General features: G+C 47.5%; 1 pseudogene; it reads left to right on the top strand.

Moving 5' to 3' along the window:
* The first annotated feature begins 703 nt into the window (after positions 1–703).
* Positions 704–27,609, top strand: part of LOC119279324 — a 36,443-nt pseudogene continuing 9,537 nt past the window's right edge.

The raw sequence follows: 27,609 nt of genomic DNA, 5'->3' as shown, positions 1-27,609 counted from the left end.
TCATTATATATAAGTACCAAAGGGTACAAGTACAAGGTGTATACACAAGTCTACGTATAAACAAGCCTACGTATACATATACAGTCTAACAGACTCTTCGTGTGCTGTTGTGGTGGAGCACCTCGACGGCGCTACTAGCCAACGTGACACATGCGACAAGAGGAAGGTGTCTCTGACACAGTCCGTGTAATCCACCGGGAAAGTGAACCTAGAGGCCCCTGGGTGGACTAGGAGGTGAGATGACTCTGCAATTTTCATGCCTTTGTCATTTTAGGAGATGTCTGAATTTATGCTCACTTGGGTCGATTGGTAGCCCCTTAAAACCCAATGTCGGCAAAATATTAATTTAAGTCACTTTATAGCGAATTCCTGGTGTGATTTTAAATGCTAAACCGTTTGACACAGGTAGCTTGGTATGTTTTGTAGGTAAAAAGAAACCATTAGACAAAATCAAGGAATTGGGTGCGCTGCTAAAATTGTGATATAAAAATTATGATATGAATTTGGATGCCTTGGATGCCCTGCCATGTAAGCCCTCTGTACCAAAATATAAGATGTTTTTGCAATTCAAATTGAACTGCAAAACTCGAACTGCAAAAACGTCTTATATTTTGGTACGAAGGTAGTAGTTCTAAAATGCAATGCTATCCCGTTTGTCGCAGAAAGTGGGTTGTGTCACTCATCAGTAAAATGGGGTTTTACCATGATAAAGAAAAGGCCTTGCTATAAATTGAGATTCATCTACAAAACTTGGGATATTTTGCTCTTGCATGTTGAGAGTTGGCCGTGCACCTGCTGACAGAAAACCATGCCCTGGGGGGTTACTCCATTGAAAGAAACAATCAGGAGGTATGCTGATAAATCATCAGACAGTGTGGTCACTCCCAAAACTGGAATGAGTTTTGACTCTCTCAAGGAAGTGTACGATTTCTACAACCTTTAATTATTTGTGGGAGCTCAAATTTGGTATAAGATATGGCAAGAGCCATCTGTTAGAGTTGTGTCGAATATTATTGTATAAGGTAGGTTACAGTTGAACTCTGAGTAGTATTGTGTTTACATATGATATAGAGTTGTGTCCTAGTAGGACACTTTTATCCTAGGCGTCTCATATATAGCAAGGATAGACACACGATGTAACATATGCCAACATAATAGCACATGCACGCGGGGGAGCCGGCGGCGTGTGCCGGGGCCTGGGCGGCCGGTGTACGGTATTATAGCGGTGTCATGAGGAGGAGCGCCCGTAGTCAGTCCCCAGGGATGTAGCCATGATGGTGAACCTCGTTAACAAATCTCAGTGTCGTGCCTTGTGTGATTGCTTGGTCCTCAGATGATCGACGGAGCGCTTCGGATTTATTTTAACAAGTGGTATCAAAGATAAGTTGTTCGGAGGTTGCTAATTGATCAAGAGGAAGCCGAGGAAGGAATTTCAAAAAGTCGCAAAGCGAAGGGCTGTCTCGATGTAGGTCGAGGAGAATAGTAGGCGGTGTCCTGGCGGGTTAAATCGTGTAGCAGCGCGAAGAAATCCATGATGGAAGGGCGATCTATTGATGGAAGATCTCACGGCAGGGAAAGCAATCAGAGCATATCGTTCACAGCGGTGGCGGCGTATGTGTAATTGGATCGAGCAGCTGTCAGGAGCAGCATGCAAGCAGGGAAGCAACAGGCGAGATGTGAGGCCCCCTGAGATGGATCTCACAGGATTCATGGTGGATTGGTAGGAGAAGAGGGGCTGAGAGAGAGAACAAGAGAGTTCAGAGAACAAGAGAGAGATTCAGATATTTCCTTTCATTTTCGATACCCGTACATGACTCACACGCTGGGGTTATATCGTCCCCATACAACTCAGCACATGCACACACTACACAGCCCAAAGCTAGCCAACAACTGACTGACCAAGGATCCCACCCTTAGCTCCACGCTGTCCGTCACCACCACAGACATAGTCAAGGTGGGGGTGTGACACTATCCCCACCTGAAGACGAAGCCCCATCCCAAAGAGAACTAAGTGGAAAACGTGCTCGAAGAACGTTGTAATCTTCCCAGGTAGTGTGATCCTCTGCAAGTCCTTGCCACTTGACCCTGATCTGCGGAGTCGCTTCATTTCCTTTCTTAACCAAACGACGCTCCAGGATCGCCTCAGGATGAAGAGAAATTGTAGATAGGTCAGGTGATGCTGGTAGTTCAGCAAATACTGGAGAATAGTCAGCAGTGAAGGGCTTCAACTGTAAAACGTGGAACACCAGATGAATTAAGCAGTCTAGAGGAAGATCTAGGCGATAAGCGGCTGCGCCAATCTTCTCTGTCACCTTGAAGGGTCCATAGAATTTCAGGGCCAATTCGGCACAAGGACGGTTGACCAGAGAAGTTTGTGCATAGGGTTTCAGAAACAACAATTATACGCTGGTATAAAATGAAAACCAAGCATTAGGGACAACTAATCCTGGACAAGAGATAAGTGGACACACAAGCACGCGCGCGCGCGCACACACACACACACGCACACACACACACACACACACACACACAAACACACACAAGGTAGACTAATTTCAATTCCTCCTCCGGTACTTACATAAAAAGTATTTTGGTCCCCCATTCTACATTCTCAACTTAATGCTTCACTAAAAAAATTAGGAACTTGAAGCGATCCTTGTATATATAAACACAACCTATGATATTCTTACATACAACTTTATTTTGCTTCACAATAAATTTTTAAAGCAGATAAAAGAAACATGTACAAGGACTGCCATATGGGATAACAGATGGTCATATTTTTCCTAAAAGGCACCCGATGGTTATATGAAACATCTAAAACTTTAGGAACCAGATATGATCTAAGGAAGTGACACACACTGCATGTACCTAATAACAAAAGCCATAGGAAAGATGACCTTTATTGATTTTCATATTGCCAGATCCACTCCTTTCTTTGAATAGCAAGTTAGCAACAAGCACTGGCGCCAGCACATCCCCTTTGTCATAGATCAATAGATAGCAAAAATGGAGCAACATTAATGTGGGCTAACTCTTATGACAGTTTGCATATTAAGAAACCGAGATTACATATGGCTAGATAATGAGATTCCTTTGCACCATCGTGTTCTTACTATGAAATGTGGTAGCAACAATTAGAAAGATTCTAATACGTTAGTTTTGGCACAATGGAAAATTCAGTGCGTTTACCTGTAATCAACACCGGCTATGATGGTCAGTTCATCTTCATTGAGTACTGATCAAGCGGCACCATGTTGAGAAAAATCAACAAATTTCTGTCCTTATCTGCTGCAATTTTTTAGCTAGTAAACAAAGCATCTGAACAGATTTCAGCATTTCAAAAATTAAAATTAACAGATCTCAGCAATCTTGTTGAGCAAGAGGCCTTGCCCACTTGCTCCGCCTCTGAGCCGTTGATGAGAACAACCTCCCTCTTGAATTAATTGCTGATCTCCTCCACCTCTCGCATATGCCACTCCACCATCTTCGTCGCCACCCCCTTCTTATTCACCTGCTTCATCTCAACCGATGGCGACGGGCCCAGGGGGCAACCTCCAGGTCCAGGTCCAGTTGCACCACCCTGTCGCTGCCCCGACTACTGTTGGTTGGCATGTCGATGTAGATACACTACACTGATTAGTACATATGTCACATTAATCAATGAACATTGATCTATTTGTAAATCATATATGTGCACTCGCAAAACGATATTTCAGTAGACAGGCTTATAAGATCATGATCGACAGTTGTTCTTGAACACACGAATTACTTCTTAAGTAAAATAAACAGTCATCCATAAATCTGCATTTAGAATTCAACCATGAACAATAAACACTACGTACTTGTGTGTACTGTACCATAGAAAAGAACTACTATACTGTAGAAAGCGGGAAATGGATACATGTAGAACAGATAACGTGTTGAAAGCGGGAAATGCTACTGCTTGTAGCAAAACCAATGACACTACCGACGGATGATAGGTTAACATAGAAAGCACATGTGCACACTGCCCTTGCCTCCGGCACAGGGCACCGGCCATCTTCTTCAGCTTGTCAACACTCATATTACAATAGTCATCCAATTTCCTATATGAACCAACAAATTATTTTTGCCTCCATAACGAAACTTTCTGAAGCGTCTAATGTTTCTCTCCCTCTTAATCATCAGTTCTATAAAAAGCTCATCCATCAATCTATAGAAAACAGGGGGAAAGGACAATTGCGTGATCAGATCGGTAATGAAACTTGTTGACCCGCTCCTAATGTTTCTCTTCCTCTTAATCTTCAGTTCTATACAAAGTGCATCCATCAATATACACAAAACAAGAAGAAGAAAAAAAGGACAATTGCATGATCAAATAAGAACGCAGTTACATGTGACCATCATAAATCGTTTGTTCTAATGGGCTGAAAACAATAACAGATAAAGTACAGGTCGACCAAAATGTGAAATCTATCAAAAGAGCAAATGAGATTATATAGTACACTAAAACACTACGTACCAACTCAAATTTATCAGTGTCTGTGCACATAGAGCAAATTGTTGCCCACTATAGAGAATGAAAACAAAGATGTACACTAAGACATTAAAGAGTTAAACAGAAATAATATACTGTGAAAATGATCCTGCAAAGTGAGTATACAAAGTTTAGAATTAATCACATAGATACTGTATTAGTATTGATACTAAATTGCATTACAACTACCTCGTCGAGTACAGGAACAGGAAATAATGTCCTGCTGATAGGTTCTGTGATTGACCCAATGACTAATTGTGGTTCTAGTCCAGAGGTAGATCAAGGCACATCCCATCAGCAGTTGGGAGATGAACTGCATGGAGGCCATGGAGAATGGATCAAATCTATGGGCGTGGACATGGAGATTTGGAGATGGCAGTTCGTGTAAGAAAACATGAATATACCTCAAGGCGTGGACGGCTGGACGCCGAAGACCTTGGCGACGCCCTTGGCTGTCCTGCTCAGCCCCTCCGAAATTCCTAGGTACCTTCGAACTGCCCACTTTCCTGTCCAAATGGCGGCGCATAACCTGCTTCTCGGCCATGGCCTTCGCTCCTCCACCGCTTTCCGTTTCCCCCTTGCGGGCCTCCCCATCGGAGCCCCCGACCACCATCGCCACCATTCAGAGAGAGACATGAGATAGAAGACGGAGCAGCAGCGGCGGCCCTCGATGGGAAAGGAGGAAAGCGGAGGCGGAGATTGACGTACATGGGCCTCAAAATACCTCTGTTCGTCCTCCAAATAGGGAAGGCCGGGACGGTCTCCTCCAATCACGGCAATGTGACCACGCCCTTGGAGATCTACGGCGGCGCTGACGTGACGTCCGCGGCGGCGATCCAGAACCATGGCGGCAATCCTGTAACATGGAGGCGAGATCCGGCATGGCAGCGGCGGTGTTCTCGTGCGTTTGCGTCAGTTCCGAGATCGCACGACGGCGGCGCTGTGACCTCGAGATCGCTCGACGGTGGCGCTGTGTTCTCAAGGGGATCGATAGGAGTGGTTTTTGCGAGGCTTTTTTCTGGGCTGCCGTCTGTGTGCGTGGGGTGGGGTGGGGGTGGGGGAGGAGACGAAAAAAAATCTACGAAAAAAAACCAACGAAGATGGGACGAAAAAAAACCATGGTAGGTGGGACGAAAATTGACCGGCGGAAACTACCAACTGATCCATTAGGAGTAGAGATACAAGGTCTATAGTACTTCACAACATCCTCAAACTCACATAATCCCAGTCAAATGAGAATCTAAATGCATTTCATAGTTATTACTTTGTAGGATGCAACAAAACCAACCATCACTCTACATTAGCCATTATAGAAGCAACATTTTGAACATATCCCAATGTGTGAATGAAACGTACAGAGAGAGCTTGCGAAGATGGAGCAGATAGGGTGGGAAAGATTGTATGTATGTGGACAAGAGAGTAGGAGACAAACCTAATGACACACAGAGAGAGATAGAGAGAGAAAGAGAGAGGAAGAAGTTAGGTCTGTGAGAAAGATGGAGACATGTAATATATGTGAGATGCGTGTGCATCCGGATTTTGTATACGTGGAAGGAGAAGAGACAACATGTGTGATGATAGAGCTGGAAAAACATGGACGAGAGGGGAAGGATCTCGTGGGTTGAGGGATTGATAATTTTGTGCGTGGGAGAGAGGGATTGGTAATTTTGTGCGAGAGAGAGAGAGGGTGGGGGGAGGAGTCAGTCAGCCGTCGTCACATCATCCTGCTTCCAAATGGCTCCACATTCTCTAGCGCGGTGTGGTCGCCATCTTCGATCTCCTCGACGCCCTCTTTGAAGATTGAGGTGTTGTGCATGTTGGGGTGCAAAGAAGCACAAGCGAGAGTGGTCGCCGTATAACCTTGGATGGGGATGAATTGTGTGCTCGGGGGAGGGTGTGTGTCTGTGTGTGTGTGTGTGTGTGTCAGATATTGAGAGAAAACAAACCTAAGGAGAGAAATGGGTATTCACGAACAGATTGTGCGGGCCTTGAGGTGGACAGGGGCCGGGTGAGGGTGTCAAAATATGCGCGTTGATGCATGTGTTACATGTGATCGTGTGAGGGATGGACGAATCGAGAGAGATGGTTTTTGTGTTACGGATACTCATCTCACACACACACACAAACACAAGTAAACTAGAAGATCGTTCTCTCATGTATACACAACGTATCGGCATCTGTCTATGTCTCACTCATGCATGATCATTTGCACATTCACACCTCTCTATGTCTGTATCACACGCACACCGTCTCCACATTGCCCTTCCGCCACAACACACATATGGACACATACACACGTTCTGTCTCAGTCACACACACAAAATCAGTATTAAAAAAAACTAGGGCGCAGCTAAAACGTCCAAATCCAAATAAACACGAATTGGAGTTAAATTCAAATATATGGAAATATTGCAGCATCAAGAACTTTTCCAGGAAAAAAAAGTAGATTAATATTTGGGGATTGTTTTCACACACACAAAAAGGTTCGGTGGATGTCCTTCGAGCATGACACAGTGACGCACCGTTTGATCGACCGCGCGGCCGCGGTTCACACGCTTGAACAGGATTCTGTATCGTGGCTGTGATACTAACTAATAAAAGCGCTGCCCAAGTCTAATGTTTACGTGTACTAGTACAATTTTCTTTTAAGTTTGACCAACCTTATATAAAACTAAAGTAAGCTCCCATACGCACACTCATCAATATGCCGCCGCCGCTGTTGCACATGCCGGCGCCCGCCTGCTCCGGCCAACAATTTCTCGCCCATCACCACCGTGTCGCCGCCATCCGTGTGCCATGAAGCCGAAGACTCGCCCGCTCACGTCGTCTGCAGTCCCTCCTGGCGATGCCGCCACGCTTCCAAGCACAGGAGCAGCTGGTGGAGCCGCGTCTATGCACGCAACGGACAAAGAGGAGGACGAGCGCGTGCTCCAGCATGCCAGCGAGGAGGAACTAGCATGTCATTGTCGTCTCCGCCCGCGTGGAGGAGGCACGCATGGTGGCTGTCACGGCGGAAGCCGGTTGCGCGTGCGTCGAGCCCGCAAACCGGCTGGGTGCGGACGCAGAATCTACCTTCAAGACCTTGAATGCCACGTGGATCCTGCAATCTGAAGGAGAAATTTGGGTCAGTCGACTCTTGTGAGCCGTTATGCAACATGGATGGCTAGAAGGGCTTCTTCCACCTCTTCTGCCGTCTTCTTCCTTCGCTCCATCGAACTTCTTTCACAAATCGACTGACCCAAATTATACTACTAGTATGAATGTATTAAGTATAGTAGGAACATGAAGATACGAGCTGTACTACCAACTGCAAGAAGAACAGTAGTAAGACATAGTACTAGTACTACTGTACGTACTAAAGAGTTCAAATAATGAGAAATAAAATAAACATAGTTCTGCTGGGGCCTCATCACAACACACCCTTGAAAATAAACTAAGAAACTAGTCCGCTTGACACTGTAGTAGAACCAGCATGAGCGACGGCACTGCCACCTACTCGGAGTCCGAGTCCACGTCCTCGACTTCGTCCTCGTCCCTCTTCCTCTTCCTCTTCGCTGACACTTCTTTGCTTGAACCGGACACTAGGCTCTGCTTCTTCATCCAACCCTTGTAGATATTTAAACAAAGGTAGGCATCCATTGCTGCGTACATGATGTGATCTTCATCTAATGTCTTCGACTCCCATGCATGATGAAACTCGTGATGAGATTTCTTCAGTTTAGCGTACGAAGGATCAATCATGGCTACTGCCAGGGTCAGCATTGAAGGTTGAGAGGAGGACACCAGGCTTTCCTTCTGGAGATCGAAGGGCTGGCCTACAACGAGGCCTATCCGATGCAGGACATCCCTGTTGTTCCTAAAGTCTACAATAACCAATTTCACTCTTTTGTCCTTGAGGAAGTTCTTAAAATCCCGGCACTCAACGTCGGCATGACATATGTGGTAGACCAAGCAAACGTTATGTACGCAAACTTGGATCACGGTGGTCTTCTTCCTCTCTGCCTCCTTTAGAATCTTCTCTCTTTCCAGGACTATGGTGTACTCAACATCTAGCCCAGCGACCCACTCATCCGTTGAACTGTTGAACATGCGTAGGAAACGAGCAAGCCATGCTTTCACCGTCGCGGATCGACGTGTGTAGATGACGATAAACTCATCGCCGGTGATGGCTCTAACCTGGTACTCAGCGGCGACCATGGAGATTTGGGAGGCCATGGTTTTGGACGAGGGTTAGGAGAAGTTGAACGGTTGTACCCCGCAAAAAAACTGGGAGCAAACTAATGCGAAAGGACGGGATGACTGGGAGCAAACTGTTGTAAGGTAGAAGACAGGGACGAGTAGGGCATGCGAACGGCGTGGGGTTGCTGGCTTGCCCGGTGGATAAACGGCTGCAAGCCCCCAAAGAGTTCTCGAGAACTATGCGGGACCCACTAGATGTCATGTCTACTAGACCCATATCGTAGGCCTGCCGGTATAGCTTCTGCCTGTTCGCACGCCATGCCGGCGCATGGATGTAACTTCACTTAATTCCGTCAACCGTCGCGCCTCCCACGACCTTCGCCTCCCACGCGCAGTCGCGCCCTTTGAGACTTCGACCGGCTATAAATGATCAATTTTTTTGCCTACTCCGCATGCATGATGCTCCCTCTGGTCCTTTTTACTCCGTCAACCGTTTGCAAAGTGTTTGAGCAAATTTATACTAAAAATATCAATATCTACAATACTGATTATAATGAGTATAAGAACTACGTTTTATAATGAGTGTAAAAATATTGATTTGACATTGTGAATGTTGATACATTTTTCTATAAGTTTGGTCAAAGTATAGGTACATTGACTTCAGACAAAACTTAAATGCACAATGCAAACTAGTTCCTCCGTCCAGGTGCGTGGCATGTTCTATCTTGTCATCACAACAAGGTTAGCTATTAAAGTACTACTACCTCGCTTCTAGTTTAAAGGGCTCGATTCAAAAATTTCACCTACTCTTAGCAAGATAGTAGAGGCGGCGGAATAGTTTTTGAAGTCTGCAATAGTACTCAACTAATGCTGTCGTTCTCCACAAAAAAATGTGTTTACTAATGCATGCATGAACACTAGTTACTCTAACCCCCCTCCCTTCTTTAATTCTTTGCCACATCAGCATGTTTGCTATTCCCGTGTGCATGATACTAGCTAAAATACCACCATTATGGCCAGCCTTAATCATCACATGCAATAATTTAGTGCACCTTGAAATATGAACATGTGTGGGGCGTGTATGTTTTTAATGACTTGAGACTATACATAGCCCGACATGTAAGGTGACTTATTATGCACCGTTCCCCATACCTGCAGGAAGTCCGTTCGTCTCCAAATCTTTTCCTCTCCATGTGTGGAAACAATATGCCTGCCAGACTCTCCTTATCCCTCTGGCGGTCCCACCACTCCACCCCGTGTGGAAAAAATCTGCATGCATGACTCTCCTCCCCCCACGCTCGTCCAATCCGTTGTGACCAGCAATATTTCCACCCCTTCCTTCCCCCGTAATTTACTCCAGCAAATATGCCCACGTAGTTGTTACGTTAATCACGCAACATATCTTTTGGGACGCTGCTTCAGTTACTTAACTGCAGGTGCATTGGGTCACTGACATATGGGCCCAACAAGGGTCTGGCCCACATGTCAGTGACGCAACTGGACCTACAGTTAAGTCAGTGCAGCTTAGTCCATATCTTATGTAGGTGTGCCATTGCTCGCTATAAATACTGCGCCTCCCACGGCATTCGGAAGAACGCTCACGTTCATCGCTATCTCCTCCCACTCCCTCTCACGTCGACCGCCATGGCATCGCCCATCCCAAGCCCTAAGCACCCCTCGCTGCACCGCCCGGATGGTTACGCGTCGCCATTCCGTTCCTCGCCGCTACTAGTCGAGGAGGACGCGTCGGCGTTCCACTCCTCGCCGTGACGCGTCTAGGTGGACGCGTCGGTGTTCCCAATCTCGCTAGCAGGCGCGTCGAAGGACGCATCGGCTCCCCACTACGAGGAGAACGCCGCGCCGCCCGCCGAGCCCCCCAGCCTTGAGGAGCTTTGGAAAGAAATGGATGTCATCATGTGGGAGGCTTTGCCGCCAGTAGAGCACGCCAAAATAGAGGCGGAGAAGAAGGCCGAGGAAGAGAAGCGCGTCGCGGGGCAAGCTACCTGGCAGGTCTATGTCGCGTCCGAGAGAGTCAGGCAATTGGATCTTTGGTAGAAGGCTCGTGCAAGGGCCGTGAGGGTGGCGGAGGACGCCCGTGCCAAAGCCCTGAGTGCAGTCGGGCCCAAGCGCCTCATCTATGCTTGGCGGTACATGGACCGGGTGCATGTTTTCAGCAAGGAGGAGTACCTGCTGGCGCCGGATCACCACACCAGAGAGATCGCGCTCGCCTGCCAGCAAGCCGCCAATCAGCACCTTGCGAGTTGCGAGGCTGAGGAAGAGGCGTTGTGTCGGCGCACTAGGAAACGACCGCGCACCAGGGCACTCGTGGCGCGCCGCAAGCGCTCCTGCGAGTGCCGTGGCTTTTGGTAGGGAGTATAATTTAGTTTCGTAAGGTGATCTCATTAGTTTTGGGACGCAAATGATAAATCCCGAACGTTCGGGAATTATTAGCATGCTTAATTAAGTATGTAAGAGGGAAAGTTTGGAAACCTTGTGTACCCGTACGCATTTTGTAAGTAGGTGCATCCATCACAAACTTTAGTACTATATACTATCGCACTACACGTCTCTCTCTCTCTATATATATATGCTTGCAGACTGTGCTACTCCCTCCGTCCAGGTGAATAAGTCATATTTGGTTGTGACCAAGTAGGAGGGAAGACTTTATACACCTAGACGGAGGGAGTACTACTATTACTTATGTACGGGCAAATGCACGTTTTAACATTACGATGCGGTTTTTGTAAAAGTAAAAAAACAACACTAGTCAAGCTTGTGAAATGATTCAATGCAAAACAAATGCAAAAATGCTCGTTTGATTGTTTAGTTTTAGCTTTCTTCTCTGTGGTTATTTCTCTGTCGTACTTTGTATGGAGTATCTCACTGGTCGGAAAGGCATGCAAATTCCCAAACTCCTTCCTACACCTTGTATCGAATTTTTTGCATAACAAGTTATGCTGTGCAATTGGAATTCCAACTTGAGTACTAGTACTACTAGTAGGAGTACCAGGGGCCAGTTCGTTTAGGCTTCTAGATTAGTAGTAATCCCTTTACTACTAGCTCCGTCCTGGTTTATTGGTCCCCATTATAATCTGTGTCAAATTTTGATCATAAATTTAACTAATGAAATGTTTGTGATGTCACATGCACTAAAATTTTATCAGTTAAATCTTTGGTCAAAATTTACCAAAAATTACAATGGTGATGAATAAACCAGGATGGAGGTACTCCCTCCATTTTTGTATACAAGGCCACTATAAAAATACATTTTGCATCTATACAAGACCACCAACAGTAATCGAGACACATATTAATGATGTTTCCTCGTACTAGTAACCCATGGCTTAATTACTAGCATGCATGTACTGGATGATAATGACAAACTCATCTACTTCCTCTCTCACGGCCACTCAATTTCTTCTAATGTGCATGCACCCTATTAATTAACCCGGTAAACGAGAAAATAAATTGGCTTGTAAAGCACACATTGATTTTTATCTTGGTACCTGTAATTTGAGTTTGTGGCCTTGTATATAAAAATGAAGGGAGTACTTGTAGTACTACCTCCGTCCGGGTTTATTTGTCCCATTAAATTTTGACCATAGATTAAACTAACAAAATGTTCACGCATGTATCGAAACATTATATTTTTGAAAACTATGTTCAAATACGAATCCAATGAAATATTTTTTCTTGACATGCATTAACATTTTGTTAGTTAAATCTTTAGTCAAAATTTAACACAAACTACAAAAGGGAGCTACAAACCAGGACGGAGGTAGTATTTAGAAGTCCAAATAAATGAGTGAGGTGCCTTAATGTTACTCTCCATTGTGACTAGTCTTAGGGAAAAGCTGGGGAAGAGACGGCTTATTTTTTAAGCCGCCAAAACAACTAGCCCTAGGAGTAGTAGCTAGGGATACTAGGAGTAGTAGCTAGGGATCGAGTTTGCGGGATGAACCGGAGAAAGTAAATGCAGAGAGATTAAATGCAAAAAACACAGAGGGATGTGATGGTTGCTTGTCCGTTTATTTTACCAGGCCACTTATTACTGGCAGTGGTTGGGTTTTGTGATATGGCGGCTTTACTGCCGTGCCACAAGAGGTGTGAGACTCCCGTGCAGCTCCGCCCTCTACACTTGTACTACATCGGTCGTGGTTTATTAGTCCCCCATTGAATTTGACTGAAGATTTAACTGACAAAATGTTAGTACATGTCAACAAAAACAATATCGTTGGATTCGTATTTGAACATAGTTTTGAATGATATAATTTTAGGTGACTTGCATCAGCATTTATCGTACTATATATAATGTTAGTTCAATTTTTGGTCGTACTAATCTATAGTAGGAAGGTGCCCGTGCGTTGCACCGAAGAGTGAAATGCATTGATCAGGGAGTTGTTTATTTTGACAAAGGATGTGGGGGTCATCTCATGTGTAACGGGTATCGATAGGTTTCTTTGGATATTATTTCATCCCTAGAGCTCACAAGCATCCGGGTGAAATAGATAAAAAGGTATCTTTGGCAAATAAAAGCGTTCAACTGTTCAACCTGCATCCAAAACTTGTGAAGAAATAACACTTATTGTGCTTTGCAACAAATGATCTTTAAGAATTAGTTTTTGAATATCGATTGTTATACATGTTGGCTACAGATGACATGGCACTTTCTTATAGTCAACAGTTGGCTATACTATTAAGTATTAACCATGCCCTTATACACCTAGATGGAGGGATCAAATCATGATGACTTGGAAGGGGGCAAAGGAGATGTAAGAATTGGTTCATCGTAAGTCTTTCACCAGTACTGTAGTAAAAATTCATACATGGAAGATTCTAGACTAAACCATAAATGGGTACACTTTTATTCATGCGCGATACTCCAATTGAGCAACATCATGCATGGAAGTCTCCACATGCTTAGACAGCGGATTTCATTGAGCGAAGACTAATGATCAACATTTAACTTGGTAATGCATATGTCCAGGTGAACCTCCTTGGAGTCCCCGTGCACCGCGTTGCGGGGTAAATCATACCATGCGTTTCCATGTCCACATCGGCGGGAAGGTCCCAGCTCTGCACAGTCCTAGGCAGCATGATGGAGCCAGTGTCGCCACCCAGGTACCTCTGAGGGGTAGTAACAGTGAGCACGCACCCGTACATCGGCCTCATGTCAGTGTCAGCGGTGTCTCCCCTGACACACACTACAAAGACGGGGCGGCGGCCTGCATTGGCCTCGCCGGTGCCCACGATCAAGAGGAAGACGCTGCCGTCCTCCTCCGAGAATAGCAGGCTGCGTTGATCCTCTAGCGACTCCGGCATGGTGAACGGGTTGTTGGAATTTGCTAGTGGGCTTTTGGCCCAAAGCCCAACTAAAATTCTGAAATTCTCTTGGCCCATTCATGCACACATGTGAGTGGAGTGAGTGAGGCTAAAGTTTAGTCCCACCTCATAAGTTGAGAGAGAGTTGCACCTCTTTATAAGGTGAGCTCTTCTACCACTTGTATGAGCATGATAAGTGGAGACCTACATGCGTGCTCCTCCTCGCTTGCCTCACCACGCCACGCCTCGTCACGACGCGCCGCGAGTTGCGGGATTGAGCCGAGCCGAGGACAGAGCTATGCACGTTGTCTATATTTTTGCTGCTCGGGAAAAGTTAATGAGTCATTAATTAATAATTAATGGACGCGTTAATTACTGAACCGTTTCTGATGCTTCGTATGGTTTCTCACCACCGTTCCAGATCATTGCGCTGCCAACCAAGTCTTCTCCATCCCCGTGCACCGGGAGAAGGGACAGCAGGACTCCGGAACCCCGCCTCTCATGATCCTGTACGGGAGAGGGGCGATCAGGTTTTTGGGGAGCGCACTCGCGCGACTGCTGGCAGTGACGACTTCGCGAACGACGACTTCTTCCTCGACCTCGGCAACCTCATCCTCGACGACATGGCGACAACGTCAACACCGGCGGTGCCGCTCCCACTGCACCGTATGTGATTTTATCTTTCCTGTTCGAGATCGTGGTAGAATTCATGTTTCTAGTATGTGCCCTAGATGTGATCTGTTCATCTGCTATGCTAGTTTGCATGATTAGTTCAATCTCTGCTACTGTAGTCATGATTTATCTTCTGTTTATTTGGATTAAATCTCGTAGTAATTTGCTCATATTTCCAACACGGGTAGCACGTCTCGTACTTGATGTTCTCCGCCAAGGGCCAGTAGTGACCGCTGCACGCATCCGTGAGGTGATGCACGATGTCCGTCGGCGAGCCCGAAAACGGCACCGGGCACTCATAGCAGTAGATGAAGGGCTCCTTGGAGGCATCGACCAGGCCGTCCATGAAACGGTAGTGGCTGTAGGGGACGTTGCGCCAGTTGAATATATGAGCAAGTTACTACGAGATTTAATCCGAATAAGCACAAAATAAATCACGATGGCTATAACAGAGATTAAACTAATCATGTGGACTAGCATAGTAGTAGGATACAGAGTAGAAACATGAATTCTACCACAATTTTGAATAGGAAGGAAAGAAACACATACGGTGCAATGGGAGCAGCACCGTTGGCGTTGAGGTTGTTGCCCATGGAGTTGAGGAAGAGGTTGCCGAGGTCGGGGAAGAACTCGTCGTCCGTGAAGTCATGGCTGCCAGCAGTCGCGAGAGTGCGCTCCTCAAATTTTAACAGCGCCCGCCGAATGGAGCGAAGGAGGGAGTGGCTGTAGGGGACGTTGCGGCCGCCGAATGGAGCGCAGGAGTAGTACACAAAGCAGTAGATGGTGTCCTTACTAGTACTCCCTAGTCTCTGTCTATCTAATCTATCTATCTACTCTTATAGAAAACCGAGTTGGTGATGATGGTGTGCCTGACATCTTGTAATATAGACCGTCCGATCTATATCTGACGGATAGAAAGCCAACTATGATAATTTTACAAAAGATACCCGCACCTCTCTCCACATTTACAGATAAGGCCTTGCCTCGTTCATCCTTATCTCCCACAACCTCGTGCTCCTCCCTAAGTCTCTATCTCTACTCTTATCTCTATCTCTACTACTCTTCTTTGTTTTTTATAACAAATCGAATAGTACTACACCGTCCGCTGCACGCCCGGCTGAACACGCCTCCTCGCCTCCATCATCACCAACTTAGTCTTTTATAGGAGTAGGAGTAGAGAAAAAACCAAGTTGGTGATGATGGTGTGCCGTGCAATGCACGGGCATCTTGCTATTTCTTTTGCATATAATTCCAAACACCACGTAGACACGGTCTTTGAGCACGGTTCGTAGTCGTTCCACACTCGGGCATTGAAGTTTGTAACTATTTTAGATTAGAATATACTACTCCTCCGGTGGTAGTAGTAGAGCAGAGTCCTACTCTACTACTCTACTCAAGCAAGTTAGGGCATAGTAGTAGGTACTGTAGGGAGTATCAGTACTGTGATCACCCATGCAAGTTGTCTGGCATTGATATGACCCTACGCTGCTAGTATGTGTCTCGTAAGTCAAGCGGCGTGCTATAGTCATCATCATCTATCCACTTCCGGCAGCACATATTCACTTCTCCATCTTTGTCCGCACATAATCTCGTCCAATCTTCCATCCCCGCTAAGGCGCCTCCCCCCCTCGTCCAAGACCCAAGCACTAACAATGGCAGAACCGAGCAGCGTCCGCCGAAAGAGTGGATAAAATTCACTCCCCACAGAGGTAATCAAGCTCATTGTTTCACGTGTGGACAATGTCAGTACCATGCCTCCCGCTGCGTACTCGTCGGGGCTGTACCTTTTACTCAAAGCCCTCAGGCCGGAGCTTTTTAAGATAGCTCCTTGCTTGCTGATGCCGCCTGATCTTCAGAAACAGCGTGTCACGCAGCATAACGATCGTAGGGTGGCGAGCATCAACCCCCTTGACTGTGATCCGATCCCCGTCACCCTCAACTACATTAACGGTATGTACTGGGTCAGCATGAACATGTATTGGATGGTGCTCGTCGACGGTCGCGGCAGCTGGATGCTCGTGGAGGTCTACACCCGGCGATTGACCCCCCTTCCTTCGATTAACACTGCACTGCTTTGGCACCGCGGCCCAGAATACTCGGAATCTTACAGTAGCCAACATGATACCAAGTTTGATTTGCTCAAGGTTGTAATCCGCCAAGTGCCCACAAGATCTGCGAATTATAAAGATTCATGCTAATTGCGTTCTTCAACCGTGGTCTCGCCTATCTGACAGGTCACTGCGCTAAGTGGATAAATCTGCACGTCCATCGCAGGATCATACATCCTCCATGGTTCTCTGATGCCATTGAACACAAGGGCATCATTTACGCTGTCGACTCCTTCTATGGCTGGACGTATTGCTGGCCTACTCCAGTCATCGCTACAATCAGTGTTACAGCAGTATGTTACTTTCCTATGATATCATGTTGGCTTTCTTATAGTACTAGCAACATTTACTGAAAAAATATTCATGCTCATAACATGCTGTTCTTAAGATTGACTACATCAAGAGCCTTTTTTTATTTGACTCCAACTTGATATGATGTTGTAGGCCGCCTGGTGTCCCTACCCTTCCTAATCCCAGAACCTTTCAAAGAAAAGCAGCATGGCAGTTGCAGGTGGTTCCTGGCTCGATCAGACGACGACGAACGATTAATGATCGTTCGCACGTACCAGACGTGTTGTTTTGTGAAATACAATCACAGTCACTGCAAGGTCTTTGAGCAGGATCCCAGCTTCTCTGGGCCTTAGGAATTTTTGACTGGAGGCTGGTAAGTAGCCTTGGTACATGCTCTCTGTTTGTTGGACTGAATTAACCGATTAACTAGGAGATAACCGACGGCAAGGATCATGATGGCAGCGCGGTTTCGTTCATCAGGCAAAACTATGTGTACACAGCGTACCATGCGTCTCTGCATGCACCATACCCTGATATGTGCCGCCACGCTCTGCAGCCCAAAGTAGGAGAGAGGGTCGCAAGTATCAGACTTCGACCTGCTGGCTGGAGTTTCCCCCGTCAGGCACCTATCTGGTTCAAGCCGTCAGCCAATCTCCACAGCTTAATAATTAGTAACATCTAACTGAGCCAGTTAGTTAGATGCGTACACTTGGTGTAGTAGGATCTTTATTTAGTTTGATGCATACACTTGTTCTTTTTTGGTAGCCCTTTTGTAATAATGGTTGATGTTTGATTTGGAAGAGAGAGCTGCGTCTTCACTCTTCTGGCCTGCTTACTGCTTTTCTTGCACCCCCAGCCCTGGTTGTTGTTGCTGCTGTTTTCAATGTACAATCAGTAATATATTTCGTCTGTTGGTTAAATAAATGTATTGTTAGAACGACAAACACAATGTTTTGGAAGTCGTTGCACGGTTCGATCCTTAGTGCCCCGTACCGTACGTAACACATACTATTTTTCGTATGGAACACATTTTCCACTTGTTGATAACATGCATCCCACTGATGAAGGCCCGATAGAGGAGCCCATAATTAACTGGAAAGGAGGATCTCACATGAATCCAGCCCAGGTACATGCTCATGGTCCCCTAAACATAAATAAGTAAATAAATAAATAAAGCTAAATGCTCATGCACTAGTTCTTTAAATTCATTATGTAACAGGAGGATATTATTTCCTATGATAGTGTCGTTACATTCAGTCGATATTATTCTTAGGCAAAGATAGCGACCAGTCTTCTTTCTTCCAGCATTTTCTTCCTGCAACCAGCGGACCCATGCAAATCGTAGTCAACATCGTAAATAGTTCCGGTCCATTTTTATTTTTCAATAAGAATGTCCAATCTAGCCCAGCACATTGGCGAAAACACTTTATCCTCCGCATTGGTGCGCTCGCCACGGTGCCGCCATTCGGCCCTGTCAACATAGTTTTTTTTCGAAACGGTCCCTGTCAACATAGTGAATCGGGAGAGAACTGTAGCTGTGAGTATGACAGTACAGACCCACCAGGTCCACTCCCGACACAAGTAAGCGCCTCTTTTACTACTCAGATGCACCCCTCGTTTTTTACTCTAATCCACCTTGCTGATATCCGGGACCCACATCATTTTTAACGTATTGTCAATTAATGACAGAATTGCACAACTTTATTTTGAGTAGTAATTCGGAGGAGCAGGCTATAAACTGGGTTGTGCGGTCTCTGTGGCCCGTCTAACAACATGACCAGCCCAGCAGGTTTTTCTTTGGGAAAATAGGTAGCCCAGTATTTCTTTTTGAAGAATACCCAAGCTAGGCCTATTTGTTTTCTTCGACTTACTGGGCTGCAAATCTTTCAAGACGAGGAGGAATGCATCCCGGCCTTGCCAAAGAGTATGGTCAGTGTTTGTTAAAAGTAATATCAAAGGGGTTCAAAATTCCAAAAATATTATAGCAAATGGGATATTAGTTTCTTTTTTTGTTTTTGTTCTTCACTGATATTTTATAGTATTTCATTGGATTTAAACATGACATAGTACTAATTTATTTTTAAATTTGTTTTAGTATGGATACTAATTTTTGGATTAAGAATATTTTGTTCCCCAGCCAAAATTAGCGAAATTTCAAAATTTCACACATATTTAGTTAATTTTTTTAACCCTGGTACTGACCAGAAAATGGGTAGCAATTCTATAAATGGAAAATGGGCTGCAATAATTTCCATATGAATTAGAAAATGAGTAAAAATTATAAAAATAATAGCAAATTGTCTGTACAGGCCATAGTTTTCGATACTGACTTGTTTATGCAAGGCTTTGTCAGTCAACACACGATTCTAGCAACAGTGAGTGTTGGATGTCCATCCAACGGCCGACGTACTTCTTCAATCTCTGATCTTCCTGCTCCAGCCGCCTAAACTAGCGTCAGTGGGACTGCCTGCTCCCTCCTCTTGTGGCCCGCTGTGATGCTGTGCAGGCTTCCCCGACCCACCCTACTCCCTCCGCTGGCCTGGCCGCACGCAATCAACTGCCTCCTTATTACATGAAAAAAATGATTCCTCCCATTGACATCTGGGGCGCACCGGTTCGGAGGCTGACCTGTGGGCCTACTAAGTTGACGCGTACGCAGGGCTTGTCAACTTAGTCAACAAATGATTGTAGCAGCAGTAACCGTTGGATTTGAATCGAACGGTCCTACTGCTTCTTCAAGTGCTGTTCTTCTGCACCAGCCGCCCAAACCAGCGCCGGCGAGACCGCCTGCTCCTACCTCCAGTGGCCGGCTGTGCTGCCATTGAGGCCTCACCGCCCCCTACTACTCCCACTGCTAGCCAGGCCCTGCGATGACGGCAGCCTCACACCGCAGCCGCAGTGAACCCTCGTACTCCTCTCCGCGTGGGCATCCACTATCGCGTCTTCCCCGGCTCTGCGTCGTCCCCTTCCTAGGCCTCGCCGTCGTCCACCACCCTGGTGCTCTCGGGGCGACGTGGTCAACGTGGTCATGGAACGTGGTCAACCATCATCAGACGTGGACTGTATGTGGAGAGGCTGACAGCTGGGTCCACGGTCTCACACAAGGAAATGCCTCCTTATTACGCGCAAAATAAAGATTCCTCCAGCTGACATCTAGGACCCATCGGAAGGGCCTCTGTATTTCGCAAAAAAAACGTTCCCCCCACTAACAGGTCGGACCCACCAGTTATATCTTTGCACGCAAGGAAGTGTCTCCTTATTACGCACAAAAATGAATACCCCCTGCTAGCTGGGACCCACCATAGTGGGTGGCTGACTTGTGGGCCTACTAAGTTGACGGGGACGGAGGGCTTTGTCAACTTAGTCAATACTCCAGTGACCGTATGATGTCCATCCAACGGCCATAGTGCTTCTTCAACCTCTGGTCTTCTTGCTCCAGCCGCCGAAAGCAGCACCGGTCGTGCCGCCTGCTCCTGCCTCTTGTGGCCGGCTGTGCTGCCGCGAAGGCCTCACCGCCCCCATACTACTCCCACCGCTGGCCATGCCATCCCTCTACTCACCCACACCCCCTGTTATTCTGCGGCGACGAAAGCCTCACACCGTAGCCGAACCAGTGAACCCTCGTACTCCTCTCCGCGTGGGCATCCACTGCCGCGTCTTCCCCAGCTCCATGTCGTCCCCTTCCTAGGCCTCGCCATCGTCCACCTCCATGGTGCTCTCGGCGCGGCGTGACAACGTGGTCAAGGAACGACTTCCATCGGACGTGGACTGTACGTGGAGAGGCTGATAGCTGGGTCCACGGCCGCAGCAAGGAAGCGCCTCCTTATTACGTGGAAAATAATGATACCTCCACCTGACAGCAGGGACCCACCGGACGGGCCACTGTATTTCGCAAAAAAAAACTTTTCCCCCCTGACTGCTGGGACCCACCAGCTACATCTTCACACGCAAGGAAGCGCGTCCGGGCAAAAAAAAATGATTCGCCCCCCTGACTGCTGGGACCCACCAGCTACATCTTCGCACGCAAGGAAGTGCCTGACAGTCGGGACCCACCTGGTCGAAGCGTACGTAGCATTGTCATTCTGGTCGCGAACGTGTACGTACATACTGGTGGATGTAGAGGCGCGCACGTGTCATAGTAGAGGCGCGCGCGTAGCATGTAAACGTACGTACAGCGGCCAGTGTGCAAGAAAGAAAATACGGCCACGTATGTGTCCATACGGGTGGGGTCTCGAACGCCTACTCGCGCATACATACGACCAGGGCTGGTGTACATGGCTGGGTCAGAACGGAGAAACAGCGTCGTCGTCGTGTTCATGGGGAGCCAACCGGCTGGGTCGGAACGGAATGCGTCGTCGTGTTCATCGGGAGGGCTTGGACGGAACAGGCGAGGCAAACGAGGCCTGGCGTACCGTAGAACAGAGGAAACAGCCTTGTGTTCGACCGGCCACATTCGAAACGGGATCCTGTTCATCGGGAGGGGTCCGGCGTACCGTAAAACGGATGAAACGGATTTGTGTTGGACCTCCTACGATCGAAACGGGGTCCTGTTGATCGGGAGGGGTGTGGCATACCGCAGAACGGACGAAACAGACTTGTGTTGGAGCGCTACGGTCGAAACGGGGGTCCTGTTCATCGGGAGGGGTGTGGCGTACAGCAAAACAGGACTCCACGAGATACTGTTCATCTCCACCATCGACCTCCTCCAGCCTCCACGGGCTACTGTTCATCCACCGTCGACCTCCTCTAGCCTCCACCTGCGACTATTCATCCACAGGCTCCTGTTCATCCAGCCTCCACCGCGCGCTACTCCACTGCCTACTGTTCAAACACCCCTCTCCACGGGCTCCTGTTCAACCACCCCTCCACGGGCTACTGTTCATCCACCCCTCCACCTTCTACTGTTCATCCAGCCCTCCACGGGGTCGTCCTGTTCATCCAGCCCTCCACGGGGTCCTGTTCATCCAGCCCCAACCGGCTCGATCGATCGGGGTCCTGTTCATCCAGAGGCAATGCCACGGGGTCCTGTTCATCCACCCCCACTGCTCACTATTCATCCAAGCCCCCCCTCCCGCAACGCTCACTGTTCATCCAGAGGCAGCATCGATCGGCTTCAGTTAGCAGCAGTAGCGAAGGAATCGCTCGATCGGGTTCAGTTAACAGCCATCGATCATCGCTCGGGTTCAGTAACGCGTAGCCTGCAGTGCAATCGCTCGGGTTCAGTTAGGCGACGCCTCGCTCGGGTTCATTTAGAGCCCAATGCCTCGCACACACGCGCATACATGTACGAGAGAAACACGCATCGCTCGGCCCCCAACCACCCACCGTAACCGGGAACTCGCCAAAATTTTCCTCGCCCTCGCTTCTACCACGGTTTTTTCCGTAATGGACTACCAAAAGAATGTCATGCAGCTACGTCTCCGGCCCGCCCAGGACGAAAAGACCATTTTCTGTCATGATTTTTTGTCATAGAAGTAGGAGCCCACCACATCTATGATGATACCGGGTTTTGTCACAATTATTGTTATAGAAGTGTCATAAGTATGACAGAAAAAAAAATTGTTCGGCCCAAAATGTCACGGATGTGTCTTTTTTTGTAGTGAGACTACATGGTCGTATATTCTGTGGTGTTCAGTGCACATGGAAGTGCGGATGACAAGTACAGAAAGAGGCAAGGTGCTATAGCTATGGGAGATGTCAGAGACTATCAGGGAAAAGGATGAGACAACTGTGAATTTGACTCAGGGTGACACAGGGCAACGGTGAATTTTTTTCAAGTTTCAGATAGACGGTCAAGAAAGAGCAGTGATGTTGAGTTCAGGTAACTCTTATATGTGGCCTCCAATATGTGAGCTGTTCACTTTCACGCAGGTCAGTGATCAGTGTGTGATGGCGTTGAACGGATACTCTGGAAGTTTGGAGAATAATCTAGAGTAAGAGGAACTTAATTTTGCTCGAGTGTTGACTGTTAAGAAGACGAGAAGGGACAACAGTTGCAGGTGGAGTCACATGGAGTCTGGGAGTAGCAGTGGTGCTCATGGCATATCTCAAGTCCAATGTACATGGAGGTTCGACGCATGAATGAATCCAAGATGGTGGAGAATATTCGCCAAGGTGGAGTTTGTTAGAGTTGTGTCGAATATTATTGTACAAGGTAGGTTACAGTTGGACTCTGAGTAGTATTGTGTTTAGATAGGATATGGAGTCATGTCCTAATAGGACACTTGTATCCTAGGCATCTCATATATAGCGAGGATAGACACACGATGTAACCTATGCCAACATAATCGCACAGGCATGCGGGGGAGCCGGCGGCGTGTGCCAGGACCCGGACGCACTACTAGGAAAAGGGCTATAGATGGGATGGACACTAATGGCGCACCTGTCAGGTGGTGCGCCATTAGTATATACTAATGATGCACCATGTTCTGGTGCGCCATTAGTGTGGAAGACACTAATGGCGCACCAGGCAAAAGGTGCGCCACTAGTAATAATTTTTTTAATTTTTCCAAACATTCTAATGGCGCATCGTGGCGCAGTGCGCCATTACTAGTGTAAACTAGTAATGGCGCACTGAGCCACGGTGCGCCATTAGAATATATACTTTTTTTTTATTTTTTTTGCAAAACTTCTAATGGCGCACCAGAAGCAGGTGCGCCATTAGTAACTAGGGTTACTAATAGCGCATTTGCATCTGGTGCGCCATTAGTAAGCTGGGACCAACAAGATATTTTGGACAGCCCACCTACCCATTCATTTTCCCCACTTCATTCTCTCCACCTCCTCCTCCAAGCTTGCCTCGGCTGCCTCCTCCTCCTCACCTCATTTGCACCATAGATTCATCCAAATTAAGTGGTTAAATTACCTTTTTTTGATAGGTAAGTAAGGGGGGAAGCTATATTTATGTTGTTCTCCCTCTCCAACAACGCGCACATGCACTTTTTGTGGCCTAGCTAGATCTATGTATGTTCGTGGTGTTGCATATGTTTGTGGTGTTGCATATATGTTTGTGTTTGCAGGTACCGGTATTTGAAATGCGATAGTTGCCAATATTTTGCTGGAATGTTGATTCATTTCCATTTCGGCGAGAATTTTGGCACTATGCATTCTTTTTGGTCCTATTTTTAGGGAAAGTCATGCCAATTTTTTTCTTGGTTCTAAAATATCGTTTTGCTCTACCCCGCAGGAGACCACGGTCCGCACGATGACCGAAGGCATCGTGAATAGGTTTTTGATCTCCGCGAAGGCCGAGATGCTTCAAAAGAATGAGATGGAGATAAGATGTCCGTGTCGAAGATGCAAGCTGAAGAGCCTTATTGCGGACCCGGATTCCGGGCAGGTGCGGGACCACCTGCTCTTGCGTGGTTTCATGGATGGCTATCGGTGGCAAGGTGATGAAGATGACTATGAAGTCATCCATGGGGGCCGGGCGGCAAGAAATGAGCAAGACTCGGGCGGGCGAGAAGGCGAAGAATCTCCAGGACATGATCACGACGGTGATGCTGTACACAGTCATCATGTAGAAGATGCAGGACATGATGATGAGGAAGATGCCGGAGCAGACGAAGGGCATGATCATGAAGATGAAGATGTCGGTGGAGCAGACGATGATGGACCATCGATGGGCTGGGTGCAGGACCCTCATGTTCAAGAGCTGCTTCTCAAGCAGACGGATAACGCAAGAGCTGCCGCCCGAGAGAAAGCCAAGCTGGATCAACTGGAGATAGACGCGGTTACTCCATTGTATGAAGGATGCAGGCCCGAGGATACCCGCCTGAAAGTAACGCTCATGGCTCTGGAGATGAAGGTAAAACACAAAATGACCGATGCATGCTTCGACGAGAACATGTCATTCTGGCACGAACGTCTTCCCAAGGGGAACAAGTGCCCGACCAGTTTCGAGGAGGCAAAGAAAATCGTGTGTCCTCTGGATTTACCGCACGTGAAATACCATGTGTGCATGAACAATTGCATCATTTATCGGGACGAGCACGCGGAGTCTACCATATGTCCGGTGTGCGGCGTCACTCGATACAAGAAGAAGAAGAAAGCTCCTCGAAAGAAAGAATATTTCCCTATAAGAGCCGCGCTGCTCGCGACGGTGCACGACTATCTCGGTTACGGATATCTCGCGGAGCAGGTGGTCCACGGATTTTCTGGATGCGTCAGGTGCATGGATGACACAATGTATCGCCAGCTAGATAGAGATCCCGGGTCTTCGAAAACCGTGTTCATGGGTCATCAAAGGTGGCTTCGCGACGATGACCCGTGGAGGAAATGCAAGGATCTGTTCGATGGTGAAACCGAACCCCGAAGACGCCCGCGTACGAGGAGCGGCGAGGAAATAGACCAGCTGTTGAAAAATTGGAAAGATTGCCCACTGCTGGGAAAGAAGCAAAAGGCGCCAGAGCCGGGAAAGAAGCGAAAGGCGCCAGAGCCGCTGCTGAAGGTATGGAAAACGAGGTCTGTTTTCTGGGACTTGCCGTACTGGAAGATCCACCGTGTGCCTCACAGCCTGAACGTCATGCATATCACGAAGAACGTGTGCGAGAGTCTGCTTGGTACCCTGCTCAACATGCCAGAGAGGACCAAAGATGGGCCGAAAGCAAGGGCAGACTTGAAATCAATGGGCATCAGGGAGGAGCTTCACGCTAATGATGATGATGATGATGATGATGATGATGATGAGGCGAAGCAGGACACGGAAAGTCGTTGCAAAGGCAAAAAGGCCAAGAAGACTGGAAATGACTACCCTCCCGTGTGCTTCACTCTAAGTCAGGAGGAGATCGAGTAGGTTTTCACCTGCCTCGTAGGAGTAAAACTTCCTTATGGTTACGTGGGGAAGATAAGCAGATACCTAGACCCAGCGAAGCAGAAGTTCAGCGGGATGAAGTCTCACGACTGTCATGTGCTGATGACGCAGATACTTCCAGTTGCAATTCGTGGGATCATGGACGCGCACGTCCGTGCAACGCTATTTGGCCTATGCAACTTTTTTGACGTCATCTCTCGGAAGTCGGTTGGCCTGAAGCAACTCAGAAGGCTACAGGAAGAGATCGTGGTGATACTATGCGAGCTTGAGATGTACTTCCCGCCCGCATTCTTTGACGTTATGGTGCATCTGCTGGTCCATATCATGGAGGATATCATCCAACTCAGGCCGACATTCCTGCACAGCAAGATGCCGTTCGAAAGGATGAATGGTGTCATCAAAGGATATGTTCGCAACATGTCACGTCAAGAGGGAAGCATAGCCAGGGGCTTTCTGACCAAAGAGTGCATCTCCTACTGCATGAATTATCTAGGCATCGAGGACCTCGTTGGTCTGCCCGTCAACAGGCACCTCGGCAGGCTCGCTAGATGGGGTCACCGTGAGGGTCGCCGTGAAATGCATGTCGACTTCGAGGGTCGACTCGCCGACTTTGAAAGAGCAAACCTAGTCGCGCTACAACACATAGACGTGGTCGATCCTTGGGTGGTAGAGCACAAAACCTTTAGTGAGAAGATGTACAATGACCGAGGCCAACAGAGGACGGACGGAGATATAATCAAAGAGCACAACTCATGTTTCACGCGTTGGTTCAAGCAGAAGCTTCTGTCGTACCCTTTACATGAGGATTCTTCCACGGAAGAACAACTCATATTCGCCTTGTCACAGGGTGCCGAGCACAAGCTGATGACCTATGAGGCGTATGATATCAACGGCTACACATGCTACACCGAGGACAAGGACATGAAGAGCAATGGTTATCAGAACTCCGGGGTAACGACGGAATCCTACACCGGTAACGACAAGGACAGATACTACGGAAGGATCGAGGAGATCTGGGAGCTAAGCTACGCTGGAGAGAAGGTCCCGATGTTCCATGTCAGATGGGCCAAGAGCGTCCTAAAAGAAGACCGGTATTTCACAACCATGGTTATACCCGAAGCCAAATCCAAGACCGCGGGTGCAAACGTCACCGCGAAAAATGAGCCATGGGAGCTGGCTTCCCAAGTAGACCAATGCTTCTTCATTACCGACCCGTCAAAGCCCAGTCTTGTTGTCATGAGGAGAGGCAAAAGGAAGATCATCGGAATGGATGGAGTAGCCAATGAGCAAGACTTCGACAAGTACGGCGACCCGAAGATCGAACATGACGACGATGATGAAGTAGCAGCATACACCACAAGAAGCAGGACCACCCTACCTAAAGGACGTCCGTTCCACAGAGGAACTCCATTTGCGAAAAAGAAGGGCAAGAAGATTGTGAACAAATAGCTAGCTAAGATCGATTGTATTTAAATCGTAGTCTTCATTTCTCGATTGTATTTCATGGGCACTTTTTGAACTCATGAATGTTTTTAAATTTCATGGACACTCGATCTCGACCCCCCTCCATCTCGATCGCTATCCCACCTCGCCAGAACCGGTCCCCCACTCCACCGTCGCCGACGACCCACCGCACCCTCCCCCGCTCCACAGGCCGCTGCCGCCGACCCCCGGCCCGCACCCTCCCCCACTCCACCGCCGCCGAC

Source organism: Triticum dicoccoides, chromosome 3B, assembly GCF_002162155.2.
Source record: "Triticum dicoccoides isolate Atlit2015 ecotype Zavitan chromosome 3B, WEW_v2.0, whole genome shotgun sequence".
Classification (NCBI taxonomy): Eukaryota; Viridiplantae; Streptophyta; class Magnoliopsida; order Poales; family Poaceae; genus Triticum; species Triticum dicoccoides.
The sequence above is the reverse complement of the archived record's forward strand: the minus strand, read 5'-3'. Positions and strand labels throughout refer to the sequence as shown.